Source organism: Notechis scutatus, chromosome 4, assembly GCF_049901735.1.
Source record: "Notechis scutatus isolate UNSWTSFEM ecotype Mainland chromosome 4, rNotScu1.2, whole genome shotgun sequence".
NCBI classification, from domain to species: domain Eukaryota; kingdom Metazoa; phylum Chordata; class Lepidosauria; order Squamata; family Elapidae; genus Notechis; species Notechis scutatus.
The window spans coordinates 60,296,018-60,322,340 of NC_142012.1; the positions used below are offsets into that span (position 1 = coordinate 60,296,018).

Consider the following 26,323-nt stretch of genomic DNA (forward strand, 5'->3'; position numbering starts at 1 on the left):
TGAAAACTAAAACTTTTTCGGGGGTTAATACTTAAGTAAGCAAATTGAATCTTTCTTTTTGTTGGAGAACTAAATTCTTACTTTTTTTAAAAAAAGAACCACTTAAAAGGGAACAATTAAGAGTTCTAGCTTCTGGATGATATTGTGGCATAAGAACTTAATTTGCAATGATAAATTTAAACTTCATGTTGTTGTTGGATGTTAAAACCCACCCCACTCCTAGAAAAATGAAATATTTTAGGGTATATTAAAAAGGCAGAATATTTCCCCTAAAAGAGAAGTAGAAACTCAGAGAGGCAGAAGCTCAGCCCCCTCCCACCTTTGTTAAAGGGCCATTAAGCCCTGGGCCAGTCTATTCTACATAACAAAGATCTACATCCTTCAGCAGAGCCATTTAATTGCCCTTCATTGCACCACCCACCAAGTTTCAACCAAACTTAGCACACAGACAACCTACAAAGCTAGCTATGACCTCTGACAGCAACCAATCAGGGTTCCCTTCCTGTGCCCCAGGAAGTTCAAAGGCCAGAGAGGGCATAAAACCCGGGGACTCTCAGCATCTCTTCCCCTTTTTCTTTGCCCAAGAGCTCCAAGGCATGTGATCCTGTCCACCATTAAACCATCTTTCCAAACAGCCTCCGTGTTTCCAGTGTCTTTCTTCCCCACTTGGAACTGAACCCAGATGGGACATTTCTTCCAACATTGCCTTGGTGCCCTGATTTATGTTGTGGCCGTATTCATTGTAGTTATCTTGACTATGTAACAAAATAATAATAATCATGTTTTAATTGGGGGTTGGGGGAAAAGGGGAACCAGAGAGGGAGAGAGGAGAGATGGTAGGGGAGAAGATGTGGAGGTGATAAGGAGGTATGGCAGGAGACAAGAGTCTGGCCATTCTCAGAGGGAAGGTGTGCCCCAGTACTGATACTGAATTCTGACTTTTTGTGCTCAAATCCAGGGTCCTGTTTTCTGGAGCTTTGGTGGCTCTGGTCTCCAGCCGCTGGAGCTGAAATAAAGCTCACCTCATCTACCATCTGATGGAGAGCTGACTTGGCTTGTATCACCGAAACCTGGTTGGTCACCAAAGGGGAGTTCTCCCCTGTGAAATATGCCCTGACTACCAGGGCCTGGGTGTGGATGTGACAACTGTTCTTCTTGAGTCTCTAATTGTTGTGGTTCGCCAGCAGACGGGGCAGATGGCAGCGGAATCGGACAGTGGGGAAGAACGGGGACCAGTCCGGGAGTCTGGAAAGGATGCAGATGAGGGTCCTGCATCTGATGCAGGGATGGGGCCAGGACCATCTGGGAGAGGGGTGCTGACTCCGGAGCCTCCAGAGTCTGGCAGCAGCAAGGCAGAGGAACAAGGGGAGCCTGTTCCTAGTGCACATGTACACAGAGCTGCTAGAAGGCAGGAGCAGCTGAAACAAAAGGGGCGACTCGGGAGTAAGGCTGGGAGGTGATTGCCCTTCCCATAAGGCATAAAAGTCAGGCCAAAATGATGAAACCTTTGCATGAAGCAAAGTAATTCGATCAGTTCGGAGTCATCCTTGAAGCTCTTTTGTACTTTGGTCGGCTTTTCTTGTACTTCGGTTGGTTTCTTTTCTAGTTCATTTGATAGTTCTGTTTTTGGTAGCACTTCACAGAACTGAGAAGTGGGTACTTATCTTGGGGGACTGTTTGAGCTTAATTCCAGCTGGGAATGAAAACAATTCCCAGCATTGCAATAAAATTGGTTTTGTTTTTAAAACAAGTTTGTAAATAATTACGGTTTACAAAGCCTGGGTCAGAACACTAATGGCCTCCAGGGGCCCTACCCCAGACATCAAGGTGAGATCCTGGGAGAAACAGTGCATCATAGGGCCACATTTTTTGAACCAAGGTACCTCAAGTAGGCAAACTTTGAGAACTTGCCCAAAGTCTGGAACGCATGACTTTTGCAGAGTTGAAATTTGGCAAATGTTATAAAACATTTTATGGCATAAAAATGATCATAAACCAGTTTATGACATGATACCAAAATTGAAGGAACACATCAAGAGTTTGGTGGGTATTATTTGAAGACAAAGAGCACAACATTGTGCCCCGGAAATGTATTTGTCTCTCTAAAGCTTTTGAATATTTAAATTTACAAATTTCCCCCCAAAAAATAGAAAATAAAGTTCAATTGTCTACATGCTGTAATTTGCAGTTCCCATGGTTTTATATCAAATGAAGCAATCTCACTTCTCAGCTTCTCCTTCATACTTCTTAAAATTCATAATGAAAACACAGCAGCTCTTCTGTAAATGGTTAGCCTAACAGTCAGCATTCTCCATTTTGGGTGGGGAGGAGACAACTACATTCTCCATCATTCTGAGCCAGAAAGATGTCAAAACATCTGGCAAGCACCTGGTGAATGGCTGCTGCGGAATACATTTATGTCAAAATATTCTTGAAAGCATTTGGTGCCGTTGAATGAATTCACCCAGAAGCCCTTGGATCAGCTTTTGAGGTAAAAACTTATGAGGAAAAAAAATTAGCATTTTTTAAGATTGCATTTTGTGGGGGAGCATAGAACAAGTAGAGGTGTTACATTTTTGGTCTGCAAAATAATAATCTCTCTGTGTCTCTCCCTTTTTAAAGGGGAAAAAAACAGTTTGCCCTTTTGAATTGCTCCCTCAGGGAGTCCTTTTGTTTCTGCTATAAAAGATGGATTAATCAGGCCCTTCATCGGTCACCTCTAGCACTGGATAAACAAGCCAAATCAATAGCTTTTTTCATGCATTTCATCTCTTAAGGACCAAGGCAACCTCTTCCAACCTCCCCAATTGCTGTTGTCTTTTCCACTGCCTGTCTCCATAAACATGACAAACGATTCTTGGCCATACATAATTCCTCCTGTCACATTAAGTGAATCTGTAGCCTGAATGATCTTTGCAGAACTATTCCTGGAAGCCATGGCTATACTTCAAGACCACATTGTCAGTTTGAGCCTTGAGAAATCAGGAGTTTACAGCACATGGCTTCTACAACGTCCTGTGCCTGAAGTGAGAAACATAGGACAAATTAAGGAAATTTGAGACCATAAAATAATAAAATATAAAATAATAATTAAAAAAATAGGGATGCGGTGGTTCAGTGGCTAAGACGCTGAGCTTGTTGATCAGAAAGGCCGGCAGTTCGGCAGTTCGAATCCCTAGCACCACATAATGGAGTAAAGTCCCGTTACTTGTCCCAGCAGATTCTGCCAACCTAGCAGTTCAAAAGCATGTAAAAAATGTAAGTAGAAAAATAGGAACCACTTTGGTGGGAAGGTAACTATGGCGTTCTGTGCACCTTCGGCCTTTAGTCATGGCAGCCACATGACCACGGAGACGTCTTCAGACAGCACCAGCTCTTCGGCTTTGTAACAGAAATGAGCACTGCCCCCTAGACCCAGAAACAACTAGCACGTATATGTGAGGGGAACCCTTACCTTTACCTTAAAATAATAATAGGAACCCTAGAGCATACCTGCAACAGTTATTATGCTATTATATTCTATTATTTAGCGCAGATAGTCCTCCACTTACTACCACAATTGAGCCTGAAATGTCTGTTGTTAAGTGAGACATTTGTTAAGGGAGTTTTGCTCCCTTAGATCAAAGACTAGATGGCTTACAAGGATCAGACGGGTTGCTGTGAGAGATTGTGGGGAACCGGAAAGGGGAAGAAAAAGACACCACCATAAACCATCAAGGGATGGCAGGCAAATCAGCTGAGAACTTATCTCAAGAACTGCAATTCAGGGAGGAGAAAGTTCAAAAGAACCATTTCAAAGCATTCAAAGGGTCTGTGCCTTAATTAACTGCAAGAAAGTTGCCAAGATTCGATATGTGCGCCCCTGACAAGCATTATGGAATTGAAGTTTGGGAACCGTTATTCCTTCCACCTGTAAAGGAATTGCCACGGGGTCGTTTAGTTGCTCTACTTGGAGATACACGTGAATCCCAATGCACATCCCAACCTCGCTAGTGATTCTGACGCAGTGGAAGGTGAATAAGATGCAGGGGTTGGATTCTACCGGTTCGGACCGGTTTGAGGGAACCGGTAATCCTGGTGAGCATTTGGCCCCGCCCACTAGCCCCTGCTTTTTCCTGTGCTTTATTTCGTTGTTTTAGAGCACAGCTGATCCGCATGGCAGAGCGGTTTTGCTGCACCTCAGCTGTTTTCTTCACCGGGGCTGCCATAGAAGGTAAGTATTATAGCTGAAAATGGGCTTTTTTAAACGCAGAGCACACGCTCACTGAACCAGTTGTTACACCGGTTGAACCGCACCTCTGATAAGATGCCTCCCTACTGATCCTACTTGTTAGACCCTGATACACAAAGCGCAATCAAGGAAGCAAGAATCACAGACTCCAATAAGTCATTTTAATGCAAGAATAAGGGATGAAATTCCGAATTTTGGAAACTGCAAGGGCCCTCTCCAGCCCTCGTTTAATTAACTGTTCATTGAGGGAGTTTCTCTCTGAATGTTTTGACTTTCTTCTTCCTGAGCATTTTGCAACCCAGGCTGCTGTTTACAAGATAAGCAATTAACAAACTCCCACCCCATCTTCGGTTGTTTATGTCGAACACACTTCCATTACCTTCCTGGCTTCCGCCCAACTTCTCATGCTGCTTCATACTGTTGATTTGCATTGCCAATGACAGTAGAAAACCAAGCACCAAGTTCTATCCTTTTTTTAAAAGAACTCTGATGCAGGTTGCTGAGTTCTTGCTGGTATCAATGGGAAATCAGTGATTTCCATCAGGAAGAAATGTCAGTAAGAAATCCATGGTGTTCCTTATGACTCCCAGAATCAATCTTATAGAAAAGGAACAATTAACTGCTCTGTTGGCCAGCAGGAAAAAGGGGAGATTCTCCCGGGAGCACCTAAAAATAGCACTTTGTTGCACATAATCCATTGACCAGTCAGTCATGAATTAAACCCTCTGTCAGGATTTTGTCAGTTACCCCCAATTAAATCATGAGTCTCGAGCCAAACTTCCAAAACTTCAAAAGGATTTATTGGGAATTAAACTGTCTGGCACTGCCTGGGTGTAGCCGACTCTGAGGCACATAATTCGTTGTCATCCTTGACCCTGGTTTTCGCTCCACTCCCTGGGTGGTATCATAATTCATATTCTCCAATGGGACACATCCATAGCCAAGAGTCATCAATCATACTCTCCAGTTAGAATTTTGCCCGGCAGAAACTTCAGTCATCTAGTTACTATCTTTGAAAACATTTATGGAATGTGGTTTCGGTTTGCAAGCTGTTGCATTGCTCCCCCGCTCCCTTTCTGTTAGCAACTCTAAAAAGACGATAGAAATATTTTATGAGTTGACACCATCTTTCCTTATTTAATAAAAAATAAAACAGATTGCTGAGATTTTATCTGTCATTATTTCAGCAAAACACAGAGCTGCCTTGGCAAGGACAGTGACAATATAATTCAAATTTATGGTAGTAGTAATAGTAGATTAGCAACGGATTAAGTTTTAACAAAAACATGAAACTTATACTGTGAATAAACTGTAGCTGCCTTTCACTTTTCTTATATTGCGTTTATTTTTTATCGTACAGTTTATGTAGCTTATCTTCAAAACACCCCAAATTTTACATAAAGTTTATATATTCCGCATTACATGACTTTAGCCTCACATTTGGCCCACATAAAACATAAGCCTTTTTGTTTTGTTTCTGTGCATAGCCCATAGCTTGATTGTATTTTGGTTTCAGAGTTCATATGGCAAACAGAGAGCTTCTAATTAGTCTCATTATTTTACTGCTGATATATTTGGGTTGATTCCAAGAAACGGAGATTCCATCCTCAAGTAAAGCCATATGTAGAGCTTCTGCTAATTTTCCCATGAGACATACATGTAAATATACATCTGAGGTTCTTTGTATATGCCAGTCAGAAGGGTGTGTCCCTAATTTTCATCCCCTGGGGTATCCTATTGTGTTTTCAGAGTTGGATATACCGATGTGAGCAGCTGATATATTGAAAAGTCTTTGACCTCCAGGAAAAGTGTGGCCTGTGTTGTTAAAATATAGAGGATTGCCTTTAATTTACTAATTCTGGTCCACAAACTACTTTCTAATAAAGGGGCCACGGTGGTGTACCAAGCAATAATTCAAATCAGATGACAGTATATTTTAAAGCAATTTGCCTCTATTCATAATGTCCAGTGGGAGGAATTCTATAAACAGAGTGTATTTTTAACGAACTATTTTTAGATGCACACACAGATTGCCATCATATCATTCTTTCGTTTCTTCCTGTAGTTAATTCGAAACAAATCAGTGGTGGGATTCAATTTTTTTTACTACCAATTCTGTGGGTGTGGCTTGGCAGGCGTGGCGTGGCTTGGTGGGAGTGGCTTGGTGGGTGTGGCAGGGGAAGGATACTGCACAATCTCCATTCCCAACCCACTCCTGGGGGAAGGTTACTGCAAAATCCCCATTCCCTCCCCACCCCACTAACCTGCTTTCCAGCTCCCTTCTCCTGTGCAGGGCAACAAAAGAAGACCCAGCCGATCAGCTGGGAATCGGGAGGCAGAGAATAGATGGGTGCGGAGCCAGTCAGAGGTGGGATTTGCTGGTTCTCTGAACCACTCAAAATTTCCACTACTGGTTCTCCAGAACTGGTCAGAACCTGCTGAATACCACGTCTGAACCAAATATGATCCATTACTATTATTATATCTGACTTAAGTCACAGCAACTTAAGCAACGGCAACTGTACTTATCCAACAGCCACCTCAGCAAGTCACAATAACACCAAAATGACAACGTGAATCCAATGATACCATTATGCACATGCCATATTACACACTTGCTTCCTCATATGTGATTAAAGTGTATAAGTTGTGACAGTAGCATGATGACATTGTCCTCCCTTCCCTTGGACCCAATATACCCATATGTATCTATACATATGTAGTCTGATCTACGGTTAGCTTCCTCCAAAGATATAAATAACTGTTTTATTGCCCCATGGTACCCTTAATGATGGGTAAATTGCCTGAAACACGTGAAAAATTGATATGAGATGAATTGTCCCAAAGGTGCTAGACTTTCTGGTTTTTCTTTGAAGTATCACCTGAGTAGAGGAAATATTCAGTGGAGCCTTCTTGGAACTGTTGAAAGGATTGTGTTGTGGAGATGTGCTTCCTGCAGGATGTTTTTTTTTTTTTTGCCCTGTGTCTCTTCACTGTTGAAGACAGGCGCAGGCTGTTAGGGATGATGAGTCTGTGTTGTCTGCATTTCAAACTGAAGCTCAGATGGTTCCTGTAGTCTGCAATTTTCCTCTGGAGAGCCATTCATACCGTTCGAATGCCTCCAAGTGGCCTCAACGACCCTCTAAAAGGATGCAAATGACCAGCTGTCTGCAAGGAATATAAATCCTTCCATTCCCCACCATTTCAGAGCTGAAGAAGCTTCTTGGAGGAGAAGCGAAATGTCTTCAAAGAAAAACCGGGAAGTCCAGTTGCCTCTTGAAAAAGCACCTTTGGGACAACCGTGATCTGGAGGACTGAAAATCTCCACAGACATTGAGCAATGAGATGAATTGATCAAAGGTATCCATATTTAAAAACAATGCCATGGCCTCATCTTTGAAGGGCACCCTTTCAAGACATACGTCTTCACTGGTTCTTCTCAGCATTTTACAGTAGTCTTCCTTAGTTTACAGTTCATCCTCAAGTTAAGACACTTACTGAGCCCAAAATTTATGTTGCTAAGTGTTCTGACCAAGGCTTTCCAGACCGTAACTATGCACACACTTAATTTAAAAACAAGACTTATTTTATTGCAACGCTGGGAATTATGTTCATTACCAGCCCGTAATCAGTCCCAAACGGTCCCTAGAGATAACTACCCATCTTTCTTTTCTGTGAAGTGCTGCCAATAACAGAAGTATCAAATGAACTAAAAAAGACCAACCGTGAAAAAAGACCAACCGAAGTACAAAGAGCTTTAAGAATGAATATGAACAAACGAATGACTTTGCTTCCTGCAAAGGTTTTGTCATCTTTGCCTGACTTTTATGCCTTATGGGAGGGGCAATCACCTTACTCCCGACTTGCTCCTTTTGTCTCAGCTGCTCTTGCCTTCTAGCAGCTCTGCGCATCACGCGCACTGGGAACAGGCCCCCTTGTTCCTCTGCCTCACTGCTGCCAGACTCCGGAGGCTCCAGAGTCAGCACCCCATTTCCAGATGGTCCTGGCCCCATCCCTGCATCGAACGCAGGACCCACGTCCAAGTCCTCTCCAGACTCCCGGACTGGTCCCTGTTCTTCCCCACTGTCCGATTCCACTGCCGTCTGCACAGGCTGCCAGCGAACCACAACACTAATTGAAACATTTGTTAAGTGAGTTTTGCTCCATTTTACAACTGCTCTTGCCAGAGGTGTTAAGTCAATCATTGCATTTATTAAGTTAGCAACATGGTTGTTAAGTGAATCCCCATTGACTTTGCTTGTCAGAAGGTCGCAAAAGGGGATCACATGACCATCATAAATATGAGCCAGTTGCCAAGTGTCTGAATTTTAATCTTGTGACCACAGGGAATGCTGCAACGGCCATAAGTACAAAGTATGAAAAATGGTCATAGGTCACTTTTGTCAGTGCCGCTGTAACTTTGAATGGTCACGAAATCAACAGTTGTAATTCGAGGTCTACCTACATATTGCTTCGGTATTTTTGTGCCATTAATCATCATAAGTTAGTATGGAACAATGAATGCAACTCTATATATGTTCAATGCAATCTTTACAATCTGTTATTGATGTAGATTGCTTTATTGTCCAGTATATTTTGGGGGTCATTAGCAAGATGCCCAAGGCGCCATCCAGAGGTAGTATTCAGCAGGTTCTGACCAATTCTGGAGAACCGGTAGTGGAAATTTTGAGTAGTTCAGAGAACCGACAAATCCCACCTCTGACTGGCCCCACCCCCATCTCTTCTCTGCCTCCTGAGTCCCAGCTGATTGGCTGGGTATCTTTTTGTTGCCCTGCACAGGAGAACGGAGCTGGAAAGCAGGTTAGTGGGGTGGGGAAGGAATGGGGATTTTGCAGTATCCTTCCCCTGCCACACCCATCAAGCCACACCCATAGAACTGGTAGTAAAAAAAGTTTGAATCCCACCACAGGTGCCGTCATACCTGTGACTTGGATAAAAGAAAATAATTTTAATTAAGAAAATAAAAAGCTTCCATGGGACAAATAGCAATGCCAATTTCCACTGTCATTCTTTCCAAGAATACCTCTAGTCTCAAATGGATTCTATAAACTTGCTTCAAAAATAAATATGATGGACAGCTGCAACTCATTGCTTGGGTTAGAAACTTGCCAAGCACAATTACACAGGTAAACAACAGCAATAGAAAATATTTTTGCAAGAGCCCTCATAACAAGGTTCTGGAAACACACACCCTTTCCCAACAAGGTTGAGAATCACCAGGCTGAGACAGAACCATCATAAATAGACTTGTCCATCGAATGCAGAAATAATTTGCCACCCAGAACCAATTCACTTAGAGAGAACATTGTGTCCTTCTACTTTAATCGCCAAAGAACATAAGGAGACCACATTTAAATCAAAATGAGCCTTCTCAGTCTTTATTTCCCCCACCCCAACCAGTATTTAGAAGTATGGAACCCTCATAATATGCAAAGCATAGCTTTATGAATTGTGGTGGCACAGTGATTGGAATGCAGTATCGCAGGCCAACTCTGCAATTCTCACTGCCAGGAGTTCGATTCTGACCAGCTCAAGGTTGACTCAGCCTTCCATCCTTCCAAGGTCAATAAAATGGGGGCCCAGATTGTTGGGGGCAATAGGCTGACTCTGTAAACCGCTTAGAAAGGGCTGTGAAGCACTGTGAAGGGGTATATAAGTTTAAGTACGGCTGTTATTGCTATGATCGGAACTAATAGCCTTATATTCAGTGAATGTGTCTGGCACCCTTTTAAACAGGCTAGGATGGTGATTATTATAGGCTTGGGGTGGGTTTTTCCATAGATTAAACACTGAGTGAAGCAATGCTTTGGTTGAATTCTAAATGCAGAATCAAATTTAATTTATTATTTAATTGATAGGCTGTCTGACTCTCAAGCAACTCTGAATGCTTTCAATTAAAAAAGAAAAAACCAGCATTGCTAAAAGAAAAATATAACAGACCGGAATAGCACAGTAGAAAGAACCAAAGAAAACAAATTTTAAAAAGAGGGCTTTTCCAAATTACCCTCTCTCTATGGCCTGGAAACCTTTGGAAGGAGAACTTAACTGAGGTCCTTCCAAAGCTTTGGAAGCAATTTTGAGTTTTAAGACGCAGAAGTAGAAATTATGCATTTGTAAATCCTCTCCCCCTCCCTTATTTTGCAAATAAGGAAAGATTTAAAAAACAGAGGGGGCATAGCTTAATGATTGGCCTTATGACGCACATCAAAAATCACCGATTCTATTTTTGTAATACCCCAAACACTTTAAAGACCAGTCAAAAATTCTTGCTGCATCTTCTCAAACAAGGCAGCTATAACGGGGCTTGCAAAGTGAATCTTATTCTGCCAAATTGCGAGAAGTGAAAAATAACAAGGGTCCCATAAATCAAACTGAGAATTTAAAGATTAAATGAAAAAAGCCTGCTTGCATTTATTTGTCTTACATCTGTTTGTTCTGAATCCCTTGCCACCTAAATACAGTCAATGACCTTGAATTAGAAGAGGGAGTAATAATCCAGCATTCTACTTTTTATACATCGCACAGACATTTATAATGTTTTGACAGGTCTTTCCTTAGTTGTTTTTTTTTAATTCCCCCTTAAATTAAAAAGTTCCAAGCTTCACAATGCCTCCTCATGAGTTACAACTCTGATTATTTTGATTTCCCTTGTTCCTCTGTGAGACGTTGCTACTCATTTAAATGCAGTACTTCATAGAAATCTCCAAAGTAAAACAAATGCAATAAATGTACAGTCCACGGCTTACAACATTTAGTGACTGTGAAAAGTTACAACGGCACTAAAAAATGTGACTTAGGACTGGTTTTCACAGTTATCGTTGTGGCCCGCCGGCAGGTAACAGAGCTGGCAGCAGAGTCGGACAGTAGCGAGGAGGTTGGGAAGGGCCAGTCTTGGAGGCTGAGGAGAGCTCGGACGAGGGCTCTGCATCAGAGGCAGAGATAGGGCCAGGGCAGGCTGGCAGTTATCAGCTGCCTTCAGACTCAGGCAGCAGTGAGGTGGGGGAGTTTCTGGAACCAGTTCCCAGGCTGTGCACGCACAGGGCTACCAGAAGACAAGGACAATTGAGAAAGCAGAGTCTACTCAGGAGTAAGGCCACACCTCAGAGATGATTGGCCCCTCCCAGTGGTGGGATTCAATCTTTTTTTACTACCGGTTCTGTGGGCGTGGCTTGGTGGGCGTAGTGTGGCTTGGTGGACGTGGTTTGGTGAGCATGGCAGGGGAAAGATACTGCAAAATCCCCATTCCCTCCCCACTCCACTATCCTGCTTTCCAGCTCCGTTCTCCTGTGCAGGGCAACAAAAGAAGACCCAGCCGATCAGCTGGGACTCAGGAGGCAGCAAATAGATGGGGGCGGGGCCAGTCAGAGGTGGTATTTGCCGGTTCTCCGAACTACTCAAAAGTTCTGCTACTGGTTCTCCAGAACTGATCAGAACCTGCTGAATACCCACCTCTGTCCCACAGGATATAAAAGAGGAGCAAACGGGACGTGAGCTTTTGCAGGAAGCAATTAGTTCATCTGGTCAATTAGAGCTTTGAAAAGTTCTGTTTGACTCTGTCAAGTTTGGCCTTGCTCTGCATTTGGCAATTAGTTCTCTGGCCGCATCCCAAGTGCGATATGGTGGGTGTTTATGAACATTCCCCTGAAAGACTGTTTGTGAAGCCTTGCAGGCTGTGAATGAACATAATTCACAGCCATGGAAATAAAAAAGGTTTTGCCAGGACTAAGATTGGGTTTTATGCTTTCTAAGGAACAGTTACGACCTTTTGCAACCTCCCCATGCTCACGTGATCAAAATTCAGATGCTAGGCAACTGACTCATACTTATGACGATTGCAGTGTCCCGGAGTCATCCCCTTTTGCGAACTTCTGATAAGCAAAGCCAGATTCACTTAATAAATATGTTACTAACTGAACCACTGCAGTGGTTCACTTAACAACTATGGCAGGAAAGGTTGTAAAATGGGGCCAAACTCACGTAACAAATGCCTCAATTAACAACTGAAATGTTTGGCTTAATTTTGGTCGTAAGTTGAGGACCACCTGTCCTTACATTATTCTTCTTCATACATCATTGTGAAAATGGAAAAATAGAAACAATATATTTCTACAGTGGTACCTTGGTACTCAACTGCTTTGGAGCTCATTGAATTTGGTACTTGATGCATTTTGATGAGAAAATTTTGTCCGGATACTTGTTGTTGGTTTGGTACTCAACGCGCAAGCTAGAACTTGTAGTTGGTTTCCTCTGTGACCCGTTATCCTTTCCAGACGAAACCTACAGTGATGGGTTAGTTCCATGTCAGCTCTTGCCCTGGCCACTTCCCCTTTCGGTCTTATCTTAGCTTCTGTTGTCATTTTGTGTATTTTTTCTCAATGCATTTGCATGTGAAGTCAAGTTTTTATTTTATTTAATCTACGTGTTTATTAATTTTTAGGTTTATTTCTCATGTAAAGAAATGATATACAACCCTTTTTTTTTTTAACCTATTGCCTTAAAAATGTGCATTGTCTTTGGTTTGGAAACACATGAAATCTATTTACATTATTCCTTTTTTTGGGGGGGCGGAATTGTTCAGTACTCATCGCTTTTGGTACTCATCGCATCTCCCGGAAACAATTAGCAATGAGTACCTATGTATCACTGTACTTCAGAATCAGAATAGAGCTGGAAGGGACCTTGGAGGTCTTCTAGTCCAGCCCCCTTGCTCAAGCAGGAGAACCTATACTATTTCAGACAAGTGGCTGTCCAGTCTCTTCCTAAAAACTTCCAGTGATGAAGCACCCACATCTGAAGGCAAGCTATTCCCCTAGTTAATTGTTCTCACTATTAGGAAATTTCATCTCAATTCTAGGTTGCTTCTCTCCTTGATTAGTTTCCATCCATTGTTTCTTGTCCTGACCATATATACAGTTAAAAATATTTCCTGTTAGTGAACTTATCTATGATCAATGGGTTGGATCAGGATTTAGTCATACTGAAATGTGTGCAGTAGAGAATCAGTGAAATATATAGGGCTTTAGATTACTTGCGACAAACTAAAGATTACAGGTTTTAACAGGGCAAACTCAAGACAGTGTGAAATCTAAGCAAGAATAGCTGCATAGTTAGTTATTCTTGCACAAATACCATTCATTTCAGTGGAGGTTCAATGATAGAGAGAACATAACAGTTTACCAAGGTTCTAAAAAATAACTGAAATAATCTACCCCAGCTGCTTAAAACATTTGACTTGCCATACATAATATTTGGACATTATGAGGTGTTTCCAGCTTGGGATCTTAAAGACATTTCATCCATTGAGCTTTTGGGAATTTCTATTTTTTGTAGTATGGGAAACTATGATGAAAGTCAGCGTCTTTCCAAAAATCCCAGAATTTCAGTGGCCAAGATATATTCTTAATACTTTTATATCCTGAAGAGAAAATGGAAAGATGGGTGGATGGAATTGATGAATGTGCTTTTTACATTTATACACCGTTATATGATTTTAAGGGAATTCTCAAATGCCCTTAAATCCAATCAGTGAGAACCGCATCACATAGAACATTTAAGTTCCCCTTCTGTAGAAGTACATTTCCAGCCTAAACTTTATAATCATCTATTTGTTCTACTCTTAAGTTGTTTCCCTCTTATTTTCCTGAGGTTTTTTTTTCATTGTTTACAATCTGCCTTTGACATTCTGTACCTCATCCCCTCTCCTTGTTTTCCTTAACTGTATCCTGTTTTAATATTCCCTGTGGAAAGTTTTTTTGTGGAGTATTTTTATACAGATTTTTCAAAACTTCCTTCCTGGCCATTGAATCCTCTCTTCCTATGTCAAAATCAGAGTCCTTTGGCTAAACTTCTCAGGAGATGAGCAAGGCAGTCCCACACATTTTACAAACCAACTTCCTTTATTTGTGGTGTATATAAAACCTCATGTGTTAATAAACAGTAGTTTACTGTTTGTCATAAAGGAAGAGAGAACATTAACTTTCGAGAGAGAAAAACCTTTGCAATATTGTTAGCATTTACAGACTGGTTTTTCCCACTTGACCAGTAGACCAAGCTTCCAAATGGTTTGAGGTAATCTAACCAATTCAGAATTTAAACGGAAGGGTAGAATGCTTTTTTTATAGGTTTTTATTGGAAGAAACTATAGTATTAGTAGTGCACTATAGAAACCGAATGAAGTGGGTTTTTAAGGCTGGTAGATTTTGAGAGAAAGAGAAGAGTTACATTTTTTTTAAAGCTGGATACTGTGGAAATTGTTTTGAGGGACAGAGAGTGGGTTATGTAGTGGACTAATTGTAGAAAGAAAACTGTGGCACACACACACACACACACACACACACACACACAGGAAGCAATCTGCTAGCACCTTTTTCAAACAACTGTTGTGGCCCACTGGTGGCTAGCAAAGCTGGCAGCACAGTCAGACAGTGAGGAGTTTGGGGAGGAACATGGGCCAATCCTGGAGGCTGAGGAAGGCTCGGATGAGGGCTCTGCGTCAGAGGCAGAGGTGGGGCCAGGGCAGGCTGGCAGGCATCAGCTGCCTTCAGAGTCGGATAGCAGTGAAGCGGGGGAGCAGCTGGAGCCGGTTCCCAGCCCTGCGCATGCGCAGAGCTTCCAAAAGAAAAGAACAATTAAGAACTCAGGGTCGACGTGAGAGTAAGGCCACGGGTGGACGGTGAATGGCCCCTCCCATAGGGATTAAAAGAGGAGCAAAGGGGGAGGGGGCTTTTGCAGGAAACAATTCGTTCATTGCAGCAGTGTGAAGGTCTGTCTGTGCATCTCAGAGCCTCTGTGCTGAGTCCTTCCTTGTCAGCACTGCGTTTGAAACTATTTACTTGGCAGCTCTCCAGGCTAGATAAGGTCTGTGCTCCTAATTAGCTTTTGGCTGAAGGTGAATGAAAGAAATTCACCTTCATTTAATAAAAGGGGCTTTGCCAGGACAAAAAGTCTGCTTAGTGCTTTTTGGGGAAGCCAAAGTCAGAACACAAATTTGTCAGAACACAAATTTCATTAAAAATTTGTTTTAAAAAGCTAACATCTTTCACGAGCTGCAGCTTGCAAGCGCCTATGTTTTGTAATAAAATGTGTTAGTCTGAGGAGATGCTCCAGGACTTCTTTCAGTTTGGTGGATTAAGATAACTTCTTCCCTGTTCCTCCCAGACCATTCCCATGTATTCCCACTGATCTTATCTTCCTACTACCATTTGTATTACTACTACTATATTAATACAAGTAGTCCTTGACTTACAACAGTTCGTTTCATGACCATTCTAAGTTACAACAACGTTGAAAAAGGTGACCTATGACCATTTTTCACACTTACGACCATTTTCGCTTCCCCACGGTCACGTGATTTACATTCAGATGCTTGACAATTGATTCACATTTATGACGGTTGAAGTGTCCCGGGGTTATGTGATCTCCTTTTGCAAACTTCTGACAAGCCAAGTCAATGGGGGAAGCCCGATTCACTTAACAACCGTGTTACCAATTTAGCAGCTGCAGTGATTCACTTAACAAAGGTGGCAAGAAAAGTCGCAAAATGAGGCAAAACTCACTGAGCAAATTCCTCAATTACCAATATAAATTTTGGGCTCCTTTGTGGTCGTAAGTTGAGGACTACCTGGTAGTTCCCTTTGCAATATGCCAAAGTAGCTTCTGCTATTTAAGACAACACTCAGGGTGCCAGAGTGGGGTTTCTTTTCTCGCTTAGAAGTAAAAGTCCTTTGGTCAAATCAGATCTCATCCAGGTATGGAGTATTACAGTGGTGGCTAACCTTTTTTGGCTTCCGTGCCGATAATTGTGCAGCACCCAGAAGGCAACGTGTGATGGGGCCCCCCCACACCCCCTGTGCATGCACCCGTGCCCCCTTTCGCAACACATTCCTGCACATGCATGCACACCTCCCGCGCACCCCCCTCCGCCCCCTGTGCATGCGCGCCAGATACCTGACAATCAGCTGTCGGGCGGCGGCGCCCACGCACATGTGCAGTAGGGCTCTTCCAGACAACCTCTCGTGTGCCAGGGTAAATGGCACTGAGTGTCACTTCCGGTATGCATGGCATAGGTTCGCCAACACGGTAGTAGTATTTAACACACACACAACCCATTTCTAAATATCTAGGTTAAACTACAATTATCATCAGACTTAGCTGCAAGGATTACTGCCCAGGGGTCCTGTATATATGACGGGCACAAGTTGGGGAACTGAGCAAACAGAAAGAAACTTTTATAAGTATGCAAAATCTCTCTCTCTCTCTCTCTCTCACACACACACACACACACACACACACACACACACACACACACCTATTTATTTCTTGGGCTAGAAACAAAGTACAGGAAAATTAAGCTCCAAAATAAATTTTCCTTTTGAAACTCTCTTTTGATCTCTGTGGGTTGTTTGTTGTTTTCTTTGCTGCCTTCAACTATGTGTTTTCTCTCTCTCTCTCTCTCTCTCTCTGTGTGTGTGTGTTGTCATACTTGAAGTACCAAAGTCGTATTCATAGATCACTCTAGGTCAGTTTTGAAGGTTTCTGTGCACTTTGACCCCCCCACCAAGTTTTTCTTATGAAGAAGGTTGAGGGAAACACCATTTTTTCCTGGATGTATTTTTGGGTATGAATGCGAAATGACTCTTGATCACATTCTTCCTTTTTACATGCTGATTGAATCGCTAGCTGATGGCAAACATTCCGCCCAGTGGTGGAATTCAAAATGTTTTATTACCGGTTCTGTGGGTGTGGCTTGGTGGTTATGTGACTGGGTGGGCATGCTTGGTGGTCATGTGACTGGGTGGGTGTGCTTGGTGGTCATGTGACTGGATGGGTGTGGTTTGGTGGTCATGTGACTGGGTGGGCGTGCTTGGTGGTCATGTGACTGGGTGGGTGTGGCTTGGTGGTTATGTGACTGGGTGGGCGTGCTTGGTGGTCATGTGACTGGGTGGGCGTGCTTGGTGGTCATGTGACTGGGTGGGCGTGCTTGGTGGTCATGTGACTGGGTGGGTGTGGCTTGGTGATTATGTGACTGGGTGGGCATGCTTGGTGGACATGTGACTGGGTGGGCATGGCTTGGTGGTCATGTGACTGGGTGGGCGTGGCCAACTCAATGTCACTCACATCAAGGGGTGCCTCACCTGGCCCCTCCCCTCCCAGCCCCTCCCAGCCATTCCTTGTCACCCAGCCTCAACTTATCTATAGTTCTGTAAAAATGTTGTTCACCTTTTTTGACTTTTGACTATATACATACTATAGATGTACTTTCATGGACCACTGAAAGGAGGAAATGGCTCACATGCTTTACTCAAAAGTGTGACAGGCAACAGGCTTTTAAGGGGCTGCCACAAAGAAAGGGGGACAATGTATTTTCCAAAGAAGCAGAAGGCAAAGAAGAAACAATGGATAGAAACTGAACAGAGAGAAGCAACCTAAAACTTAGGAGAAACTTCCTGACAGTGAGAACAATTAACCAGTGGAATTTCCTGTCTCCAGAAGTTCTGGGTGCTCAATCACTGGAAGTTTTTAAGAAAAGACTGGACAGCCATTTCTCTGAAATGGTATAGGGTTCACCCCAAGGTCCCTTCTAAGTATTATTCTGACACCTTTCCCAGGATTTCTACTCAGAGTTTGGCATCCTCAGTTTTCTTGCCTGAGCTGGGGGTTGGACTAGAAGACCTCCAAGGTCCCTTTCAACTCTTGTTAAACACATGTGTATTTTATGCTCTGGACTATTGACATTGAATGCATATAAACCCTGAAAAATATGTGGTAGCCCTGGGCAAAAGAAAGGCAGAAAAATCACTCTAGGTGTAGGGACAGTGTAAAATATTAACACATGATAAATAATGGAACAATAATAGCAATAACAGTTTTATCTCTCTCTTTCTCTTCCTATTTTTCTTTCTTTCTCTACCTTTTTCTTTCTTTCTTTCTTTCTTTCTTTCTTTCTTTCTTTCTTTCTTTCTTTCTTTCTTTCTTTTTTTCTCTCTCTCTCTCTCTCACACACACACACACACTCTCTCAAGAGAGAGAGAGAGAGACACAGAGAGACACACACACAGAGCACTTAACAGACAAGTATTTTGGAAGCAGCTCCTTTAAATTTCTCCAAGGCTTGAGTGGATTATTTTACATTGCAAAAGTGCTCCAAGGCTTGATCCACCCCCACACCCTCTGTCAGACTGCACTCCTTCTCACTCCTGACACTTTAACCCACGGGGAAAGCGATACTTGCAGCGTCCATGCCTTTCTTCCTTTTTCCCAGGGAGAAAGAGGATGTGGGGAACGGAAAGCTAGGAGAGCAATTGCAAGTGAGCAACTGGGCGACCGGGTTGGGGCCGTGGCCAGCCAGGGATTGCCACTGGTTTGGACCCATGCCAAATAACCGCTACTGGTTCACCCGAATAGGTGCGAACCGGTCGAATAGCACCTCTGGTTCTGCCACACAATTGTTCTCACAAGCGAGATCAGGGGTGGGATTCTACCAGTTCGCACCTACTCGCTAGAACCGGTTGTTAACATTCTAAGCAATTCTGAGAACCGGTTGTTAGAAGAAATTACTGGCCTAATCCTGTAAGGAAGGCAGGAAGGAAACATTCTGGTGTTGCTTATAGAAACTGCCTCTCCGTTAACCCTTATTACATTCTTGGCAGGACTAGACTTCCTGTCTCAGGAACTTCTCTGGAGTTATTTTCCCCTCCTTTGCTGGTACTTTGCTTGTGTGGAGTGACCATTCAAAGTTACAATGGCACTGAAAAAAGTGACTTATGACAATTTTTCACACTTACGACTTTTGCAGCATCCCCACAGTCATGAGAGGCCAGGCAAGGAGATGCGTGCCTCGATGTGAGTGATATTGAGTTGGCCACACCCAGACAGTCACATGACCACCAAGCCATGTCCACCCAGTCACATGACCACCAAGCCATGCCCACTACCTAAGCCATGCCCACAGAACCGGTTGTTAAAATTTTTGAATCCCATCCTGGGTGAGATGTACATTTCTTTATAGCTGTAGAGAAAATGACAGATGTGTCAAAGTTGGAAAGATGGCAGTGGAGCTTCACAATTCATTCCCTGTTCCTTGTAGATGTGCACAATGTATGTACAAAGGAGGTGAAGCTGTGGTGGGATTCAACCAGTTCGCACCACTTCGGCTGAACCGGTTGTTAAATTGCTGGTTGGCCCTGCCCCTTCCCTCTCCACACCTTCCAGGAGTTGTCACACGCGCTGTTTTGGCTCCCAGGTAAGTGCAGGGAGGCCTACTAGGCTCAAAATGGAGTGGGAGGCGTGACGTTCCCCCCCAAGGTGTGGCTCGTTTTTGCTCCCAGAGGGCTGCAGGAAGGCCTACTAGGCCCAAAATGGGGCACGGGGTGGTGGTGCGGCTCCCCACAACCTGTTTTTGCACCTGGGGGTAGAGGAGGCCGAGTTCTGTCTGTCACACCCCTGGCCACGCCCACCATGTCCACGCCCACCCAGCCAGTCATTAGAGCAGAGAACCATTGTTAAATTATTTGAATCCCACCACTGGAGTGAAGCCATCTTACCAATCCTTCCTTCTAGCATACACGGCTGTATTCAGTTTTGCTACACCTTCATCCAGCTCCCCACAAACCATGTCCCACTGCAAATATTTATCCAACTCTAGCATGGTAGAGGAGAGTAGCAGAGACCACCGCACAATAAATTTTTTGAATGTTTATAAAGTGTGTCTGCCTTCATGAGCAGTGTAATACAATCAGATGTGATTGCCCTCATTATTATCATGGTGTGATGACCCGGGGCGTGACAAAAAAAATAACCAAGTCACAAAAATAGAAGAAAGTCCCTTTAATGCCTCCAACTTGGTCCCAATGTTCAATTATCCTCAGCTGTATATCAAACTCTTAAAGAAAACAGTTTTTCGAAGGGATTAAATGCAGTCCGCACCCAAAGTAAAGTTAATTTGAAATAAAAAAATCCAATGCACCACACTGAAGGAATTACTACAGCAGGCAAGGATGATTAATTGCAGACTTCTACCAGATAATGCAGCAAGCACAGTTGGGAGGAAGCCAAAACACAGATAAGCTCCGACAAGAATGCATGCTTTGCTTCCAGCAACTTGCCATGCACAGTTTGTCCTTTTAACCAGTCCTCCCAGCTGCAGCCCATGAAGGGGATCAGGGCCGCTTCCTCCCCCAAAGACCACACCACTCACGTTTCTCTCTTATCTGCTCCTCCCTGTGTGCTCTAGGATGAAGAGGGGATGGGCCTGGGTCTTCCTCTGAATGCCCCTCCGGCTTGTGCCTTTCCCCAGTTTCCTCCATAACCACCAGAGCCACACTCCTTGTCAGCTGTTCCAGTTCTGCCTCAAAGTCAGACTCCAACAGGGGCATGACACATGGTCAGCATTCTAAGAGAAACCAGGTAGGGAGGTGTGAAAATGAAAGACCCACAAAAATGCAACAATGGGTTTTTTTTTTCTAAGGAGCCAACAAGTGTCTAAACTGTTTCTCAGAGTTACAGTGTCCTAATTTTTTCAAACCTAAAGTATAGAGTTTTGTTTTGTTTTTAATTTCAGTTGGGAGTTAATGTGACATTTTTTAAAATAATGAAAGGAGATGAACCCCCCCCCCCACTTTTAATTACTTCAGCGGAGAAGTGTGCTTGTCAATTCACAACATAATGCTAAACAATTAGTTCCCAGTGTTCAAACTGGGTGGCTCTCCAAGCAGACCGCTTCGGAGCCATTGGAAAAGAAAAAAATACCACAGGACATCTGCTCTTAGTTATACACTTTTGGAGTCTGGGAGGGGTGGGCTTGTGAGTTTGAACATAACTAGGGGTAAAAACAATATATTTAAACGAGCCCTGAGCAAAGACTTCTTTTGGAAAATGTTAACAATTGTTTTGTGTTGCGGAATGTAACACTTATCATTAAATGTTTTGTTTCCTGGGACCCAGAATATTTTCCACTGTTTTTCTGCATGGCAGAAGAGGAGCAACCACAATATTAGCAGTATCGTAATATGTCAGGATGTATTGGGTGAAAGAACATTTGTGTTTCTCCTACAACTGTCTCTCATCATTCAACAAAGTCCAGGGCCCTCTAGTGATCAAACTATATTATAGCAGTATCCACATAGCCTTTTGGAAATATTACTACAGGGAGGTAAAACAAGCCTTTTCTGGAATCAGAGGTTGGAAAGACTCAAAAGGCACAATTTGTTGAATGCGGCCTGGGCTATAACTAGATTTAATGAACACCTAGTTCACCATATTACATACCATGTCTTGTAACATGATACAGTCTTCTACAAGCTAACCTTTTATGCTCTCCTTGATCTATCTAATGCGCCTATTCCTTCCTTTAAATTCTTTCAGATTCTTTAGATAGATGAGAGATGAGAGAGAGAGAGAGAGAGAGAGATGATAGATAATCGATAGATGAGAGAGCTAGAACTAGATAGATGATAGATAGATAGATAGATAGATAGATAGATAGATAGATAGATAGATAGATAGATAGATATAGATATGATATAGATATAGATATAGATAGATATAGATATAGATATAGATATAGATATAGATATATATATATAGATATAGATATATATATATGTATATATATTTTCCCGCATTACATACATACATAATATAATATACATACATACATACATAATATATATATATATATATATATATATATATATATATATATATATATATATATATTTGTTTTCGTGGTATTACATGTATGGCATTCAGCTTTGTTCGGTATTTTTCACATCATTATAGTTGTGCTTTTAAAGTTGTAGCAATTCAGCAGAATCTCATCTGCCATCATCAGGCTTCTGTATAGTGTTCATCTGTGAGTCAGACTTTTACAGTGGTTTTGTCTGACTCACAGATGAAGCCACTATACAACTTAAGCCTGATGATGGCAGAAATGAGATTCTGCTGAAATGTTGTACAACTTAAAAAATACAACTATAATGTATGATGGAAAATTCCCGAACAAAGCTGAATGTGCATACATGTAGCAGATCTATCTGCCAATCAGGCTTAAGAAAGATACATACAGAAAGAAAGAAAGAAAGAAAGAAAGCAAAGAAAGAAAGTAAGAAAGAAAAAATAATATATATATATATATATATATATATATATATATATATATATATATATATATATATATATATATATATATAAGAGAGAGAGAGAGAGAGAGAGAGAGAGAGAGAGAGAGAGAGAGAGAGATATGATATATTCATGTATCATTTATATCTTCTAGATTTTCATTTTTATATATTTATATGTGTAGGCTGACATATTCTTTCTGCTTCTTTAATGACTGTATCCCTCCTATGGTCTATGGCTCTAATAAAGATTTGATCTGAATTTGATTTATATTACAGAGATTGATTATCATCAACGTCATTGCCTGCAAATGTATTTTTAAGTTTGCAATATAGAGCTGCTTTTAGATTCACTACTGTGGGCAGTCAATATTTTCCCACAGAGAGATAAGAATAGAGAAGCAATTTACGAATGGTTTCTGGTACACAGTGAAAGACCAGCTTCATTTTCACTTGCCTCCCTAATGAAAAGATTTGGAAACTGAAAACTATTTATAAAACTTCCAAATTGCCTTTTTGAGGGTTTTTTTAAAAAACTTTCCTATTTCCTACACTTTTTAGAGCATTGCTATATCTGAACTATGGAAAGAATAACATCGTTGTTATTACCAAATAAAACTCAAGGGACAAATCATGGAAGGGAGCAGTAAAAGATCCTATGCAATCTAGTAACATTAATACAAAAATCCCATAATTCTGGGTGTAGTTCATTTCTGACCAGCATCAGCTCAATTCCAAAGGGTGAGGCAAGGTTAATAATATAAAATAGTAATTAAAGAAAGACAATTACGTTGTGGTGAGCCTTCTACTCCCAGGAGGTGTGTGTGTTCAGATTGCTCACAAACATTATGCGCTTACACTTTGTATAGCAAATGATACACCCATTTGCTGTCCATTGCAGTGCCTTTGGGACTGTATAATGCTTCTTGAAGTTGCCCATGGTATTGCGTTCAAGTGGCCCTGGAGAGTTTGTGTTGCCATTAAAGATTCAGTCTTTACTACCCTGTAAAATACTTTGTTTTGTTGGAAGGCTCTTCCATCTGAGCTTCTCCAAAAATTAGCTTCCACTGCTTTGGAAGGAAATTGGACTTATTTTTTGGATTATCTTCTTTCTAATGGACTTGCTTTATTTCTAGTCTTCCAGAAGAAAAGGGGATTAGGGGCTGAATAAAGTGCCAGGTCTTCTTCTTCTTCTTCTTCTTCTCCTCCTCCTCCTCCTCCTCCTCCTTCTCCTTCTCCTCCTCCTCTCCTTTAATGTTTTTCTTCACATTAACTCTGACTGTATGTCATACTGATGATGATGTTGTTGTTGTTGGTAGCTACTCTTAGATCATGGTTGTTCCAAAGGTGCTTTTTCAAGAGCCAACTGGACTTTCTTGTTTTTCTTTGAAGATGTTTCACTTCTCATCCAAATGTTTCCTCCTACTTGGAGGAGAAGCAAAATGTCTTCAAAGAAAAACAAGAAAGTCCAGTTGCCTCTTGAAAAAGCACCTTTGGGATACCAACCCTTAGCAACCACTTTTTTTCCCCCTGAAGCTTGTCCCTAACTTTATCCTTCAGGTGTTCTGATTGTGATGAAAAGAATAAGAAAGAAGCCCAAATAAGAGAAAAGTTACTACTAGGCAATCATTTTTTTAAAACTAAACAACTTTCTGATTAAAAATAAGGGATGATTGATTTACATATTTTAATGGGTTGGTTTTTTTTAAAAAAATAAGTTGATGTGGCCACTTCTGTCAGAAACCAATAGGTCATATCCTTAGTTCATACATTATACTTGACTGGTTTATTTTTCAAAACTTTCATGGTTTGATAAGTTACTCTCTGGGTTCACACATTATGAAAAGACATAAATATGAATATACTAGGCCTAGACTTATCATCATTCATAGAAATACAGATTCCATATCTTCCATGCATCGTGGCATGTTACTTTCATGAATTATTGAGCTGATCTCAGATTATTATGGTGTCATCCCTTTAGTCTTCAGTTTAGTCTTGCTCATTCCCACATAGACTAAAGAACTTCAATTTATTCCTTCAGCTGTTCTTAATCGGCTCTCCTCAATGTCTTTCTGAACTCAAGAAGAGGAGAGCATCTCAACAAATTTAGCTTTTGGCTAATTGGATCCTTCAGATATGTTGAAATCAGACTAAACTAAAAGAAATCCAAAGGAAGACACACCTGGTCTTTAAACAGATGCTTCTGTGGTCACCTGCCCAAATCTGGAGGTTTGAAGGATTAATATTTCTCTTATAAATAATCCTACACATAAAATCATGCCTGGATACTTGGTTGCAACTGAGCCTCTACTAGATTTCTTCTAATCTAGTGTGGTAAATAGCAACCCCTGTGATATATTTACATGGCTTTGTTTATACAACCCAACTAACCTGGTGTGATTTATAACAAATGTGTATTACTTACAATAAAGGATCCACATCAACAGGTTTATCTGCTGGAACAGACAGCTTACTCTTTTGGGATGAATTTTTAACTTTTTTTTCAAATTAGTTCAACAAGTCTGGAGTAAAATATTATCCTATAATCCTTGAGGAGTTCCAAAGGTGCTTTGTACTTTTGCTTTTAATTGTAGTTAGGAGATAAGCCTTCTCTTTAAAATCGTCCTTATTCAAGATGTAAAATAAGTCTTGCTTGGAAAAAAGTTACATGTGATATGAAATGGTACTGGGAAGTACACACAGTGTCTCTTCCCCAGAATTATGACTGGTCAGGTGTGGCCGACTGTTGCTTTAAATCATTCAGGTAAAGTTTGTAATTCCAGCCTTGAGTGATGTCACGCATTTCCTTGAGTCAATCACCCAATTAAAATTTTCTTTCTTTCTTGCAAACATCAGATTAGAACCTGCAAGTCGGGTTGGACATCTGTTAATGAACCGTGGTATCTTTGTTCCTTTTTCCCTCTTCTCCTTTCCCCCACCATCCCAATACTCTGGCTGGGGGACGTTTTACGTCTCTTTAAATACTGTATACGCAGGAATTAAATGGTTTATACAAATAACAAAAGGTAAATTAAGCTGTGTTTTGTTCCAACTTTCACTCAGCCTCACCGAGCCTCTGGCAACAGAAGCAACTCCTCAACAGGAAAAAAAAAAGTGAGTTATCCTGAACAAGTATTTGCTTCATTTTTAATGTATGAGGATAATAGTTCTGTTGTTTTGTACCCTTACAGGACATTCTCTTACTAGGTGAATGCATTTTGTTGTAATAGTGGGAAAGGCCTCGGTTTGAAAGTTTACAGCACTTGACTAGAAAATTTAACTCACAGAAGCCGGACACTGCTTTATGTATACTGACAGGAGAGATGAGTTCAATGAATGAAGGTTGGAATTAAACAACCTTTATACAGATTCCTCTGCTAAAGACCAGCTGAGGTAACCTTAATTAGCATGTGATTTAAGGCCTACTTGCATGCACCTGGAACATCTGTATTTTCTAGGGATAGCTTTCAATCCTCCTGTATGAATTCAGTGGCATTTTTCTGAACATCTGATGTAATCACATTATTGTTCTTCGTATTAAACTGATTGGTTTGTTGCAAAGAACTTAATTCACAGTGATAACATTTTCTGTTTTCCTAGATTTATGATTATTGAGTTATATGACAACAGATATGAATACATTGCCCACAAATGGTACATGAATATTTAGAGTATAGTTGTACACTATCACACTATATCAGTGATGGCTAACCTTTTCAGCTTGGTGTGTCGAAAATCGGGAAAATGTGTAGCCTTCCTCGGGTCGTGTGTCACTTCAAGAAATATCAATAATTTGGTTTATGACGGACTGGGCTGGGGTGATCACACAGGGCTGTGAAACTCGTCTCCCTGGTCTCAGGGCTGCAGGTGCAGGATGTGGGGATCGGAAGGCCACCTTACAGGGCTGTGAACCTCATGGATCTCCTTTCCTCCTGTAGCGTTCCTGAGGTAA

General features: G+C 41.6%; 1 protein-coding gene across 7 annotated transcripts in view; it reads left to right on the forward strand.

Annotated features, from left to right (window-relative positions):
• Nucleotides 1-26,323, forward strand: part of LNX1 (ligand of numb-protein X 1) — a 163,418-nt gene that overhangs the window by 14,979 nt on the left and 122,116 nt on the right. The window contains exon 2 of one of the 7 annotated variants that reach the window (XM_087963518.1): nucleotides 959-1,073. The exons of 4 other annotated variants lie outside the window; for them this stretch is intronic. The gene's annotated coding sequence lies outside the window, so the exon portion shown is untranslated. Of the gene's footprint in view, nucleotides 1-958; nucleotides 1,074-20,634; nucleotides 20,657-25,218; nucleotides 25,486-26,323 lie in introns of those variants that run through there. 2 more of the 7 variants (XM_087963519.1, XM_087963523.1) reach the window with 2 other exon arrangements.